This window comes from Lolium rigidum, chromosome 5, assembly GCF_022539505.1.
Source record: "Lolium rigidum isolate FL_2022 chromosome 5, APGP_CSIRO_Lrig_0.1, whole genome shotgun sequence".
Classification (NCBI taxonomy): Eukaryota; Viridiplantae; Streptophyta; class Magnoliopsida; order Poales; family Poaceae; genus Lolium; species Lolium rigidum.
This window is the reverse complement of record NC_061512.1, coordinates 72,172,266-72,187,039: the sequence shown is the minus strand read 5'-3', so window position 1 is coordinate 72,187,039 and position 14,774 is coordinate 72,172,266. Positions and strand designations below refer to the sequence as shown.

Genomic DNA, 14,774 nt, shown 5'->3' with positions numbered 1-14,774 from the left:
TAGAAGCTCAGTATGAAATCGGTTCGCACAATACAGTGCAACATTAGCTCCTGAAACAGATAATATATTTCTAAGTCTGGCATTGTCATATAAGTATACACATATAACAGAGGAACGTGGAATCAATAGAATGTGCATAGAAGCTTATATTCGAAAAAATGTGATGAACACTGCAGCTGAACATCCATTCAATAGGTATCACTGGAGAGAAGTGATACACTCAACACAGTGATAATATACACCCCACCTCTGTCATTAACAGATCAGAATAAAGTTTTGATTATTCCTCACAAATCACAACACTTCAGAGTACAATAATCACAACTCCAACACATGAAACGTTTGGTCCATCGCAGGTATTACTTTTGCACAATCCACGTTATATCTGCACTATCCAACAAGCACAGTACTGATGTAATAAGTTGACATGTTTCGATTTGTTGTTAGCAAGATCAGAAAGGAAGATCAAACCTCCATGGCCATCATAAACACCAAAGAATGATGTGGACCCGGTATGATCTAGATCTAGGATAGTTGTATGCTGAAAAACAATAAGAGCGAAAGTCAAGCTTGAGACAAGTACTTGTGAGCCGATAAAAAATATTTGTGAAGAACATCCCAAGAACTGTACAAAGTAGTTGCCACAGTACTCACAGCATCTTCCATGTACGAGCACAGTCCTTGCATAGTTGATGTGGCATAGTTAATTCTGTCATTCTCGTCTTTGACAGTGAACTTCTTCAGATAAGAATGGCCTTGACCCATTGTGGGGTTTACTTTCCTGGAAGATTGAAGTATGAGTATAGTAGACTAGGAAATGTAATCCAAGAAAGAAAAAAACTAGGAACTGAAGAAAACTGAATGTACTGATGCTGACTGCATTACAGATCGTTATATGCATTTAAGAAAGGGTTAAGTAGCTCCATCATGTTACTGCATGTACATATTGCATTCTGGGATGCTTATACAGTATGCGGAAATTGCATTCTCCTATAACAGAATATAGGGGTTTGCACAGAAGATCCTACACAAGAATCAAACGACACGAACAGTACATACAAGCTTCAGGAACTGAAATCATACTAGAATTGTGTAAATATATGAAACGAACAGAGTAGAGTAAGCAAGAGTGCACGATCTCATTCAAGAAGTAAGACTTGGCGGATGCTTTGGTTTAATTAGTGGCAAGGCACATTTATTAGGACTCGACATCAACAGCAAGCACTAATAGACGATCAAGACACAGCAAGAATAACAGGAGGAATCAACAATCATCGTCTCGGAACAAAATTGGTCACAGAACGCTGACACAGCGTGCTCTGCTCGATCAGTAGGCCACGAACCGAAGAAGAAGCGAGAAGATCACACGAGTTTTGAAGCAAAAAAACAGCAAGAGTAGCAAGACGAATCAACGAACATGCCGGGGCCGAAGAACAAAATTGGTCACGGAAGGCTGACGCGCACGGCCCTCTGCTCGACGAGCATCCCACGAACCGAAGACGCAGACGAAACTCACGGGTTTTGGATCGAAAACAGCAGCAATAGCAAGAGGAAGAATCAACGAACGTGCCGTCGTCTCAGAACAAAAGCGGCAATAGAACGCGCGCCGACGCACCGCGCTCCTCCGCTCGATGAGTCGCCCACGCACGAACCAACCGAAGAAGAAGCAGAAGAAGGGAGTCCCGCGGGTTTGGAATCGAAAACAGCAACGATAGCAAGACGAATCAACGAACATGGCGGTCTTGGAGGAACAAAAATGGCCACGGAACAGAATGCCGACACACCGCGCTCCTCTGGTCGATCAGCAGCCCGCGAACGAGCCGAAGAAGCAGAAGATCTCACGAGAGAGGAGACGGGAAGGGAGGGGAAGGGGACGAGGATCACCTCTCTCACCGTGGTCCTCCGCTGCTCCGCCTCCGCTGCTTGTGGCTTGTGCGTCTGCGTCTGCTCGGAGTCGGAGGAGAAGAGAGGGGAAAAGTTTGTTGCGGTGGTGCAGAGCTGCAGCGGCAGCAAATATACTGCTCGCCTGGCAGCCAGCCAGGCGAGGCGACGGAGGCTGCGTTTCCTGCCCTCCGATCGCTAACCGCCCCTGACGTGGAGGATCGGACGGCCCTGATGAGCCCGTGCGAGACACGTGTCCCAGGGACCAGCCACGGCCCTGATGCCGCGCGCGCGTGACGTGTCTTCCGCACGCCGCCGTCACGCCGCCCGCCAGTCGCCACCCGGGAGGGCAGGCCGCCCGCCGCCGTCACGCCTTGCTCCGCGCTCGCCGTCGGAGCCGCATCCAGATCCCAGCGCCCTCCCTCGCCCTCGACCCCCGCTGCTCCGGCTGGAGGCGACCGGCCGAACGGCGGATTCCCCGCGCCCGCCATCGCCCTCGACCCCCGCTTCTCTGCCCTCCCCGCTGCTCCGGCTGGAGACGACCGGCCGAACGGCGGATTCCCCGCGCCCGCCATCGCCAGGCGGCGGATTCGTCGGGCTCCAAGAATCCCCGCGCTTCCGTCGCTGTCTCCGTTGACTCCCCCAAACTCTCGTAGCCTCCGGTCTCCTCCCTCATGGCGCGCCGTCTCGGCTGCCCTTCCTACCGGCACCGGAGAAAGCCCAGCGAGAGAGATTTTTCTTTTTTTGCAAAGGCTTCTCCATTTCCGGATGAGGGAGGGGGACGGAACACTCGAGAGTGGAGACATTGAGCTGAGTTCAGCGCTGATGCTTGCTGTGAACGTTTAGGCCGAGTTCAGCACATACTTACATCTAAAAAAAAAGCATATAGTTTTAAAAACCGGACCGGACCGATGGTTGAACAATAAAAAACAGGAACCGGAGGTCGGTCAACCCGAGAAAAACCACCGACTCGCCGGTTTTGACTTGAATCGGCGATCGGACAGTTTGGTCTAAGTCGAATGGTTCAATGCGGTTTCCTGAAATACCCCTCATTTAACTCGAATCTATGCAAAAAATACAGCGGTAAAATTGAAAATAGCAAAAATCAAGGGTTTCACTAGTTTTTTTTATTGATCTGTAATAGTCACGCTCGTTCGTCACTTGATGCTCAATTATATTTCTCATTTTGGAATAAATACGCTCAAACAAACTTCAATTTCTCTCACAACCGGAAGCGCTACAAGTTTTTCTTAAGACGCGAATAACAAGCTTTTGCAAGTTCATAGAGCACTACTACCTCCGTTTCAAGGAATAAGGCGCACGCGTATTCCAATACGAACTTTGACCATAAAAATTGAGCAATAAAATCTTAATTATATTATATGTATATAGTATCATTGGATTCGTATTGAAAAGTACTTTTTAATGATACTAATTTCATACAAATAATATTTATTATTTGAAGTAATTCTTTATCAAACAAAAAGCTCGCAAAACGAGGACACCTTATTCCTTGAAACGGAGGTAGTACATCCATAAGTCAACCACCATTCATCTAGAGAAATGAAAAGATGCATATTAATTATAAAATTAATATAGATGAACAAACAAAAATAAAGCGCCATACCATGAAGCATTGCATCTATCATTAATAGCTCGCACTCGACCAAAATCACCCTCTGCACCTCTGAAAATCATCATCTCTGATGGCAAAGCCTTGTGCAAAGCTGGATTTCTTTGCTATATATCTCTCAATAACACTATAGCTCTAGAAGTAGTGGTGTGATACTTTGACATAACCTCATCATCATATTGGTTGGTTGGGTGCTGATTTTTATTTATGTGCTTATCCCACCTCTCCTCTATAGCTTTAAGAACCGGTTGTTGGATTGCTCTCTTCTTTTTTTTGAACCTCTTCTCAATCTCTTCTATTGCACAATGTAATGCTCCAAATACATATCTCACTAAAGGTTTCAAGAAGTTACAAATGGAAGCATAATCTTTCCAAAATTGTTGATCCAATACAAGGTCAACAAAATGTCGTGATTTTGCTTCTCCTGCGCATGGAGCCCATGTCCACTCTTTTAATATAACCATGCTATGAAGAACATCTTTTTGCTTGTGTATACTTCATAATGCAACAAAATTAGTAGCAAAGAGAGTTGGTCTGGGATGAAATATTCCATGTTCATTAGTGACTGTCGCATAAGAAAACGTGGGTTGCAATGGTTGTACAAGTACATAGTGATATGGGGTGGCCCGATCTTCTCAGTAAGCAACGGTGGTGATGATGATCACGGGGTGATAGCAGCGGAGAAACACGACGATGTAATGGATGATAACTTGTATGACGCAACGAGATCTCTCGATTGGTCCCTGTCGCCAGATGCAACAGCTCTCAACCCTGCAAGATATTCGCAACTCCACACACTTGCGCACGTAGCCGCCGACCACGAAGCTGTAAGTTGCAATCGTCTAATTCCCAATGGAACAACAGATCACACAAGACTTTTTAAGGATCTACACAATATCAAGCAATATGGTGTAGGGATTCAATAGTTTTGCTAGAGCAAACAACTAAGAACTAGGGTTTATCTTAAACGTGGTCTAAAACCGCTAGGGGGTCGTCCAAGGCACTTATATAGGCGTCCGGGACGAGTTCTGGTCGAAAGATACAAGTAAAACCGACCCAGAATAGATCCGGTCGAGACGGACTCGGACCGGTCCGGTGCCGGGATCCGATCGACCGGGCTGTGGACCGGCCGGCCCGGTCGGTGGTCCGGTCAACCGGGCGGCAACCGGGAAACTGCGAAGTTTCTGCTTTCTGCCCGGTACGATGCGCTCCCTCCGGTTGGCGGCCGGTTGGCGGCCGGTTGACCGGGCCAGGGACCGGGCGGCCCGGCGTGGGGGCCGGTCTGACCGGGCGCTGGACCGGCCTGGACTTCTTCTTCTCCTCTCGCGCATTCCTCCCGCTCCTCCCTCGCGCGTCCATGAGATATCTTCATGTCCAGCTCCTTGTCCAACTTCACGTCCATCTTCACGTCCAGCTGCTCCTCTCCTCCTCGTGCGATGCTTGTCTCCTCTTCATACCAGATGACACATAAGTAATAGGACTTAGGTAGTATAAAGTTCTCATCAATCAAAGTATCGTTTAGGAACAAGTTCACCTGTTGCTTAAGTAGCTTCGCACGAGCTCGTGTCATTGGTCCAATCCTGACTTCATTGGACTTGAGCTTCACAGCAGGTTCATCTTCCGTTGGTAATGACGGAGGTAGTAGTGAGGTAGGGATGTCCTCATCATCCCCCCCCCTTCAAAAGGCGTCGACCCCGACGCTCCAAGGTCTTCTCCGTCATATGGTGTCAAATCAGCAACATTGAAAGAATTATCGACACCAAACTCATCCTCCGGAAGATCTATCGAGTATGCATTATCATTGATCTTGGCAAGCACTTTGTAAGGACCAGCACCACGAGGCTTCAACTTAGACTTCCGCAGCTTCGGGAACCTATCCTTGCGAAAATGTACCCAGACCAAATCACCAGGCTTGAACAACATCTTCTTGCGCTTCTTATTCATCCTTGCAGCATTGCTCTTGCCTTTCTTCTCAATCAACTCTTTAGTCTTCACATGAATCTTTTTCACAAAATCTGCCCTCTTTGATGCCTCCATATTAACTCTCTCATGTATAGGCAAAGGCAACAAATCAAGTGGAGTAATGGGTTTGAAACCATACACCACCTCAAAAGGACATAGCTCCGTGGTAGAGTGTACCGCCCTGTTGTAAGCAAACTCCATATGCGGCAAACACTCTTCCCACTCCTTCAGGTTCTTCTTGATCATGGATCTCAACAGTTGTGACAATGTTCTATTCACCACTTCAGTTTGACCATCAGTTTGAGGATGACAAGTGATACGTCTCCGACGTATCGATAATTTCTTATGTTCCATGCCACATTATTGATGATATCTACATGTTTTATGCATACTTTATGTCATATTTATGCGTTTTCCGAAACTAACCTATTGACGAGATACCGAAGGGCCAGTTGCTGTTTTCTGCTGTTTTTGGTTTCAGAAATCCTAGTAAGGAAATATTCTCGGAATCGGACGAAATCAACGCCCAGGGTCCTATTTTTCCACGAAGCTTCCAGAAGTCCGAAGGGGAAACGAAGTGGGGCCACGAGGTGGGGACACGGTGAGGGCGGCGCGGCCCAAGCCCTGGCCGCGCCGGCCTAGTGTGTGGCCCCACCAGGACTCCACCGACCTTGCCCTTCTGCCTACTTAAAGTCTCCGTCGCGAAAACCCTACCACGTTGGACGAAACAAGAGAAAACCTTCCAGAGCCGCCGCCATCGCGAAGCCAAGATCTGGGGGACAGGAGTCTCTGTTCCGGCACGCCGCTGGGACGGGGAAGTGCCCCCGGAAGGCTTCTCCATCGACACCACCGCCATCTTCATCAACGCTGATGTCTCCCATGAGGAGGGAGTAGTTCTCCATCGAGGCTCGGGGCTGTACCGGTAGCTATGTGGTTCATCTCTCTCCTATGTACTTCAATACAATAATCTCATGAGCTGCCTTACATGATTGAGATTCATATGATGATGCTTGTAATCTAGATGTCATTATGCTAGTCAAGTGGATTTTACTTATGTGATCTCCGGAGACTCCTTGTCCCACATGTGTAAAGGTGACAGTGTGTGCACCGTGTGGGTCTCTTAGGCTATATTTCACGGAATGCTTATTCACTGTTATGAATGGCATAGTGAAGTGCTTATTTATATCTCTTTATGATTGCAATGTGTTTTGTATCACAATTTATCCGTGTGCTACTCTAGTGATGTTATTAAAGTAGTTTATTCCTCCTGCACGGTGTAATGGTGACAGTGTGTGCATCGTGTAGTACTTGGCGTAGGCTATGATTGTGATCTCTTGTAGATTATAAAGTTGTTGCGGTCAGAAACCCACCGGCGAGCAGCGACGGGCAACACAGGAGAGCCGGGAGCAACTTAGGGCTGCGGCTGGCCCTGGTCCCTCCGAGCGACGGCCCGCAAAGAACTCCGGCACGCACGTCCGATGCTGATGCAAGGGCGTGCCACCTGACCTATACCTGGTCAGGAAGGTGATGGAGATGCCTCGCTTAGTTTCCTGCATGGCATACACGTAAACATTAAATACGAGCCTCGATCGGCTCTCAGGTTGTCCTGTGAATCGGCTCAAGGAGCCGATCCACCCATGATTCGTACGAGGTGCACGGATATATGGTGGTCCTGCTCGATCAAGATAAAGCTAAAGCAATCTACTAAAATTTAGGGTTTTCACCGCATAATCGGAACATCCTACTCACGATTGGGCCTCGCGACCGCGTACGGTGATCGTAAGCCGATCCTAGACAAGGCCTAAAAACCAACCCGAGGTTGATCCCCGGAACATCCTGTCTAGGACTAGCAAACTACACCCTACGCGCCGCTGGATCCTCCAACCCTTTGTAAGGCCTAACTATTGCAGATATTAAACTAATCCTTGAAGAACAAGGAGCAACCGTAACGGATCGGATCTACTAAATAGTGATCAAGCGGGGTGCCGCCCCTACACCTAAGATAGGTGTAAGGGCGGCTAGATGTATAAGGGTTGCACTACGACAACATATGATACGAAGAACAATGCTAACCCTAACACATCTAAGATAACTACGTTGCTCGCCATCAAAAAGGCTTCAGTACGAGCAACGCATGAATGACGAATAAACTTGTACTGCCTAGATCGCAAGATGCGATCTAGGCAGCATGATGCTTACCCGGAAGAAACCCTCGAGACGAAGGAGTTGGCGATGCGCCTAGATTGATTTGTGGTGAACGTTGGTTGTTGTTTATTTCATAAACCCTAGATACATATTTATAGTCCAGGGGACTTTCTAATTTAGGCGTGCACCTAACCGTGCACGGGTTAAACTCTATCTTTTAATCTAAGATGCGATCTACTATATTACAGATACACGGGCAATCTAGCCCAAACTCTTCGTGCAAGGCCGCTTCAGAGATCTTCCACGTGTAATCTTCCAAGCCCATCTCCCTTACGGCCCATCTCCTGATTTGGCCAAAATCTGGTGATAACACATGCCCCCCTGGTTTTGGTAATGATAATTTCAAAACCACTCTGTTTTTCCTTCGAAGGGTCATGTCGTGGCAGATCAGAACCGTCGCAGTATTCTTCATCATGATGACTTGCCTTCTCAACTTCTCTGCACGATTTGATAATTTTGGCTCCACCTCCTCGGAAACTGCTCGAGCAATAAATCTCTATTCTATCCCCTTTTATTTACAGCATCGAACAGTTCACCTCTTCATCCCCCTGCTCCAAATTAGCCGTCAGCCAAAAAAACCCTCTCCTTCCATAGCCATGCCGTCCTCTTCCCCCTCTTCCGGTTCTCTCCAATCCTCTTCCTCAAGCGAGTCGATCCAAGGGCACAACCAGATGGAGGCGTACAACAGGCGCGCTCCCAAGCATTGGGACGAGCGGGAGTGGGACTTCGATTTCGTGCCAGAGGGCCTACCCGAGGACCTCGTCTGGTCAGATGGGGCCATGCCCCTGACTGACGGGGAGGATGACCTCCGGTTCCTGATTGACGGAGCACTGGAGGCGGAGAGCGACGACGACGACCCTCCCTTCCGGGGTAAATTCACCTCCATCACCAAAGAAGAAAAAGAGGATGACGAAGACGAAGACATCTCCTCCGACACGAAGAAGGAACAGGAGGATGACACCTCCTCCGACGAACCGCCGCCAAAGCGCATCCGTGGCTGGGCTTGGTCAGATGAGGACGATGATGATGACGAGGAAGAAGCCTCCGCTGAAGGTTACAGTAGCAGCAACGAGGAACTCGTCGACGGCGAGCAATGACGGCAGCTACCCCAGCGACGGCGAAGACAGCAACAGCCCTTAGAGTAGGGACCTACTAGCATAGGATTAGCAGTAGCAATCTGTTCCTTTTTTGTTGAACAATCGGCTTCTCTTTGTAAGAAATCTTATTATCAATGAAAAACTTCCTTTGATTTTGCCGATGTCCTTTATGCTGATTTAGCCGATTTTTCCTCATCTGACTTTGTCGATTGTTAGCCTAATAAATGCTCAATGACCGATGGCAACGCATCGGTCTCTCACGATAATCTGCGAGACGAGGCCAATTCGAGTCATCCCTCCAAGTTAGCCAGCTCCGCCGATGACGATAGCACTTGGTACGGCCGATCGCAGCGAGGCCGGCGATTTGGTCTTGAGCGAGCGTCTTTAAGAGAGCCACGGAACTCGTTGCTGAATAAGCTTGGATGCTGAAACCGATAACTCCGTAACAAAAGCACCACTCTTCGAATCGGTTGCGATGTAGAGCCGACCGATTCCAACAAAATCGGCTCCCCAGAGCAAAGAACCTTTCGGGCGAGTTGCCCCCCGAGCCTCATCCAAGGCGAGAACAGTAATGAATCAGCCAAATGTGTCACCATCAGCTTCCAAGCTATAATGCAGAACCAACCGATTCCAACAAAATCGGCTCTCCAGAGCAAAGATATTTCTGGGCGAGCTGCCCCCCGAGCCTCTTCAGCTCCCATCAAAACGTGGCAGGAAAGCTTACGCCCAAAGAAACGACGCACTAAAAGGGTTCGGAAAGATCAGCAAATCCGTTCCTTGAACTAAGAAGCCTCCAATATAATGGTTTTCCGACTCCTCCTAGTTCAATCCTTTGCGCCTTGCTGATCAGATCGGCTCATCATCTTTGGCAGACTGATGCAACTTCCGGTGAGGATGTTTTGAATTTCTGATGCCCTCCAAGACTCTGGACATAACAACCTCTGAAAGTGACATCGACCAAGCCGCCACCTTGGTCCACGCCAGGCAAAACCGCCATAGCCGCTTGATCCGTCATCGGCTGTGCTCATGCTCCTAGGATAGGTATGCTCCCTTTGTTGGACTCACCCTTAACCTGATCTGCATGCTTACACTGGCACTGCTGAACTTGAAGACTTGCAGAAGGAGTTGGAGGTCTTGAGAAGGAATTCATCCAGTAGAGCCTCTCCTTGTAACTCAACAACTGCTCCATCGGGCTTCTGCTTATATCAGCTGTACCTCTTGAGTCGATGGCCATGCATCGGCTGTATACCCACTATGAGCTGTATACCCACTATGAGAATTTTTTTTACTGGCCGATTTTTCCTATCGGCCCCCAATGTTTCGCTGCACACATGTTCATCTGATTAGGTGCCCCCGAGCCGAATCTGTCAGGGAACTGCAGATATCGGCTCTGTAGTTAACCAAGGCACATGTATTTGCACGTCGGCTCCGGTAGGACCAATGTTGATTTTTCCTAACTCATCAGCCGACGTAAAACCGCTGCCCAGTAGATCGATGTTGAGCACAAGCAGAACATGTGGTGAGAATAATTTTGGCCGATTGCTGGAATCGGCCTCCATATTGATTGAAGCGCTCAATGAAGGTTCTGTAATGTTCCTTCATAGATCTTTTTGGGGCCGATCCCAAGGATCGGCCTCGCCATGTTTTGCCCATCGGTCCGTTCTTGCTACACGGTCAGGCCGGTGGATAAGACCAGCCTAACCCCATCCTTCGTCACGTCGATGCGCTCGCCGTCGTCCAAATTGTGTGCATCGTTTAATCCTGGGGCACTAAACTCCGCTGGAAGGATGAGCACCATGTTTGTGCCAGCCGATGTTTCATTATCGGCTTTCCTTTGCTTGGGGCGCCACTCCATTTTCTGTGGTCGACCCTCTTCATCCAGGGTTCGCTGGACCTTCGCGGCCAGATCAGGCCGCGCTTTCCTTAGCGTGTGCAGGTATAACCTTTCGGCTTCCTCCAAGCCGCGCAGTCGCTGAACCCTACGCTTTTGGGAACGGCTGAGTCCATCAGGGCACCACCTTGGCCGGTGGTACCTGTCTTCTTCTTCTTCATCGTCTTCCAAATCCTCGAGATCTTCCACCCGAGGGGACTCAGCGTGCTTGCTTCGAGGTGGGAGAGGCCCTAGCCGTTTGAACACAGACACGTTAGCTGCATCCTTCCTCTTTTGCTTACATTCTGGGCAGTTGCCGATTGTAGGCAATCGGCTCATTCCTGAATCCCAGCAGTGTCTGAAGAAGGGACAGTCCCAGTGCCTATCTTCGTCGTCTTGCTCCCTTGATTTTTCCTTGGTGCGACGCTCGTACTCCTCATCGCGATCATGCCGACGATGTCTCCTGGCGTCCCTAGCCAGACGGTCTCTATCATCATCGTCGCTGGATCGTCGGCGTTGGCTGTATTGACTCACATACTTATTGAGGAGGTGATCAGAGAGAGGTCGCTGATATCTTATGTTCCCCACTTCTCCCTCTGTGATGTAGCGCTTGCCATCGTGACGGAGCCGATCGCGTGGAGCGGCCTCCTCTGTGTCCTTGCTACGAGAGCAGCTGCCCTCGTCTCCGTCCTTGCCAGCGTTGTGTCCAGGTCCTACCATGTTGATGCTGAACGAGGATCCCGGTCGGCAACCTTCGGGGTATGTGCACTCCACCATGTTAACAGCGGGGAAGGGGTGGGTGTCGACCTTCATGGCGTCATTGGTTGAAAATCGGATGTTCTTGTTCTATCGCCATTTGGATCCGCCGACGCCACACCCTGCGATCGTTGGTGGTATGGGAGAACGAGTTATGCCATTTGCAGTATGGCTTTCCGTTCAGCTCCTGTACCGTGGGGATTTTGAGGCCTTCGGGTAACTTCAGCTGCTTCTCCTTGAGTAGGAGGTCGAAGATTTGCTCAGTTTTAGTCACGTCAAAATCGAACCCTCTGGGCAGACCTGGTGGCTTCACCCATTTGCAGGACACGGGGGTTGCCCCCCGAGTCCATTCAGCCACTGCTACCCCTTGATCTCCCGCAGAACCTTCGTCTTCATCTTCCTCAACCAGGACTACCGCACGCTTGAATTTGTCCTGGTACAAGTCCGAGTGGCGCTGTTCATATGCTCGACGGTTTCGAACCATGTGCGCCGGTGAAGGGTAGTCTCGCTTGGGAGGCCATGTCCTTGATTGGTGATGCAAGGCCCACCACCGCCAACTCGATCGCTTCCTTTTCGATTACACGAGCCGAATAACATCGGTTCCTTAGATTTCTGAAGCGCTGGACGTATTCTGCCACGGTTTCTCCACGCTTCTGACATATTTGAGCTAGATCGGCAAGGCCAGACTCGGAAGCCTCTGAGTGGTACTATATGTGGAACTGTTCTTCCAACTGCTTCCAAGTCCGGATCGAGTCTGGTGGCAACGAAGTGTACCACCCGAAAGCCGATCCCGTGAGGGACTGTGCGAAGAACCTCACGCGTAGTGGATCCGACGCTGAGGCCGTTCCTAGCTGTGCCAAATATCGGCTCACATGCTCGATGGAGCTGGAACCATCCGATCCACTAAATTTGGAGAAATCAGGGAGCCGATATTTGGGTGGTAGCGGGACCAATTCGTACTCGTCGGGGTACGGCTTGGAATAGTCAATTGTCCTCCTTCTCGGCACCATGCCGAACTGGTCTCTCAGGATCGTATTGATTTGATCCGCTGTGCTGGCTGCAGGAGTCGAACTCTGAAGATTCGCTGGAGTGGCATACTTAGCCAGCCATGCTTGCTTTTCCAGCTCTGAGCCAAGCTGCGGAGAGCTGAGCTGCGGAAGTTTGTCGGAGTGGCATATTTAGCTAGCCACGTCCGCTTCTCAAGATCCGTCGCCGACGTTCCTCCTCGCTTTCCGAAGTCCCCGCTCGTTGCGGCCTGGTTTGTGAGCGCCCGATTACCGCGGTCCGGCATGTATGTGCACATGTATCCGTGAGGGATCTCCTTAGGCGCCTCGTGCAAGAACTGGCAGTCACTAGGGTCACCACCGATCTTGTAGACGACGAATGCCGGTGAATTCGGCACTTCTGGTGCTGCCAACGCAAATGGCAGCGGTGGACGGGACTAGAGTGGCATCTCTCCTTGGTATGTCCCGAGAGCTGGTCCTGACGGAGAGTACTGGTGCCTCATGATCTCCTGGATCACCCGAAAGCAACACGCTCCAAACTTTCATTAGTTTGTTATCTAACTTTCATTAGTTGAAAACTTTTTGAACTGAGCAACGTAAGATTTTTGTAAAAATCGATTTCTGTACTGCTGTCAGGTTTTGGCAGATTTCTGTCATCTCGCTTTTCTGTGTTTCTTTTAGTTTGCTATTTCTTGTTTCCACTTTGTTTCTTTCCCAAAACACAAAAATACCAAAAATATTTCTGTTGTTTCTCTTCATCATTTGTTTATCTTGGTTTCTTGCATTTGTTTCGCTTTATTTGCTATTGCTAGTTTGCTATAAGAAAACCCAAAAAGATTTTGTTTTGTTTGCTTGTTTCCTTTTGTTCTTATTCTCAAATTCGAAAACACCAAAAATATTTGCTGTTCTTCTTTGGTTTATAAAGTTCTTTATGAGTTCAATGGTCTTCGGTGGCTGGAGCGTGGTTTTCATTTCATATTATCCAAGCTACACAAGTGAAAAAGGCAATAATGACGATCTACGACAATCTGATTGTGGTGAGAGGCTGGTATGAACTCTATTTGTTTTCATTTTTGTACATATACTCATCCATGTGAGCATGCTTAGTTGGTTCATGTGAGGTATATGTTATTTAAGAAAGTCTAGTAGTTCATGATCTCTCATGTTTAGCTCCAATCTATTAATATGAGTAGCATGTCATGGATGTTTGCTTGCATTGTTTTATTCATAAGTAAGTATGGCATTGTGGTATCCTCCTCCGAATAATTCATTTATATCGACTTGGCACATGCTCACGCATGCATATGACTGAACAAGAGTCAATTAAGCCTCAATGATTTACATTGCTTCGAGTTCTTGTATCACTTTTATGCCTCGGTTAATTTATTTTGCCGCAAGCATGATTATGACGATGCTATCGCTCTCTTGATTTGTCGCTCCCTAGTCTTTTGCTAGCCTTCACTTGTACTGAGCGGGAACGCTGCTCGTGCCTCCCAACACATGAAAACCAAGTTATTCCAGAGTGTCCACCATAGATACCTATGCATGGCATTTCAAACCATTCCAAGTAAATTCTCATGCGCTACCTTTAAAACCTTCAAAATGCTTCTTAATTTGTGTTAATGTTTCATAGCTCATGAGGAAGTATGTGGTGTTTATCTTTCAACCTTGTCATTTACTTTTGACGGACTCTCATATGGAATAGTGGCACATCCGCTTATCCAATAATTTTGCAAAAAGAGCTGGCAATGGGATTCCCGATTCCGAATTAATTAACTTAAATAGACACTCCTCCATGGTTTGTGATTGTTGGACGGCACCCGAAGGATTCGGTTAGCCATGGCTTGTGTAAGCAAAGGTTGGGGGGAGTGTCATCATCATAATAAAACTAAACTAAAAAGGGGCACTCCTTCATGGTATGAGATTGTTGGCAGGCACCCGAGATTCGGTTAGCCATGGTTTGTGTAAGAAAGGTTGGAAGGAGTGCCACATAAAAATGCAAATAATTCATGGGAGCCGCTCTTGAAAGTCCGGTTGGCGAGGTAGTTGGTGTACCCATTACCATTCGTTGACAACAACAAACACCTCTCAAAATAATTTTACTCTTGCTTTACAAATGAAAAGCTCTAGCGCATGTTAATCCCCTGCTTCCCTCCGCGAAGGGTCAATCTTTTACTTTTATGTTGTGTCTCCACTATTTCTTTGAGCACTTTCTTGAGAGCACAACTGTCATTCTTAGTATAATATGCTTGTCTCAAAATATTATTGATTGTGGTATAACTTTGATGCTTTTATATTTGACAATCACTACTTCTAGTCTTTCTATGAACTCCAGAGGTGCCCGGGCATTTATGTTTTGCCAATCA

General features: G+C 48.2%; 1 long non-coding RNA gene across 1 annotated transcript; it reads right to left on the bottom strand.

Annotated features, from left to right (window-relative positions):
- Positions 1-76: 76 nt before the first annotated feature.
- On the bottom strand, positions 77-695 carry LOC124654003. The gene is made up of 3 exons (XR_006988129.1): positions 655-695; positions 472-541; positions 77-385 (listed from the first exon to the last, which is right to left on the bottom strand). It is a non-coding gene; the product is annotated as an uncharacterized LOC124654003 (long non-coding RNA).
- Positions 696-14,774: the final 14,079 nt, after the last annotated feature.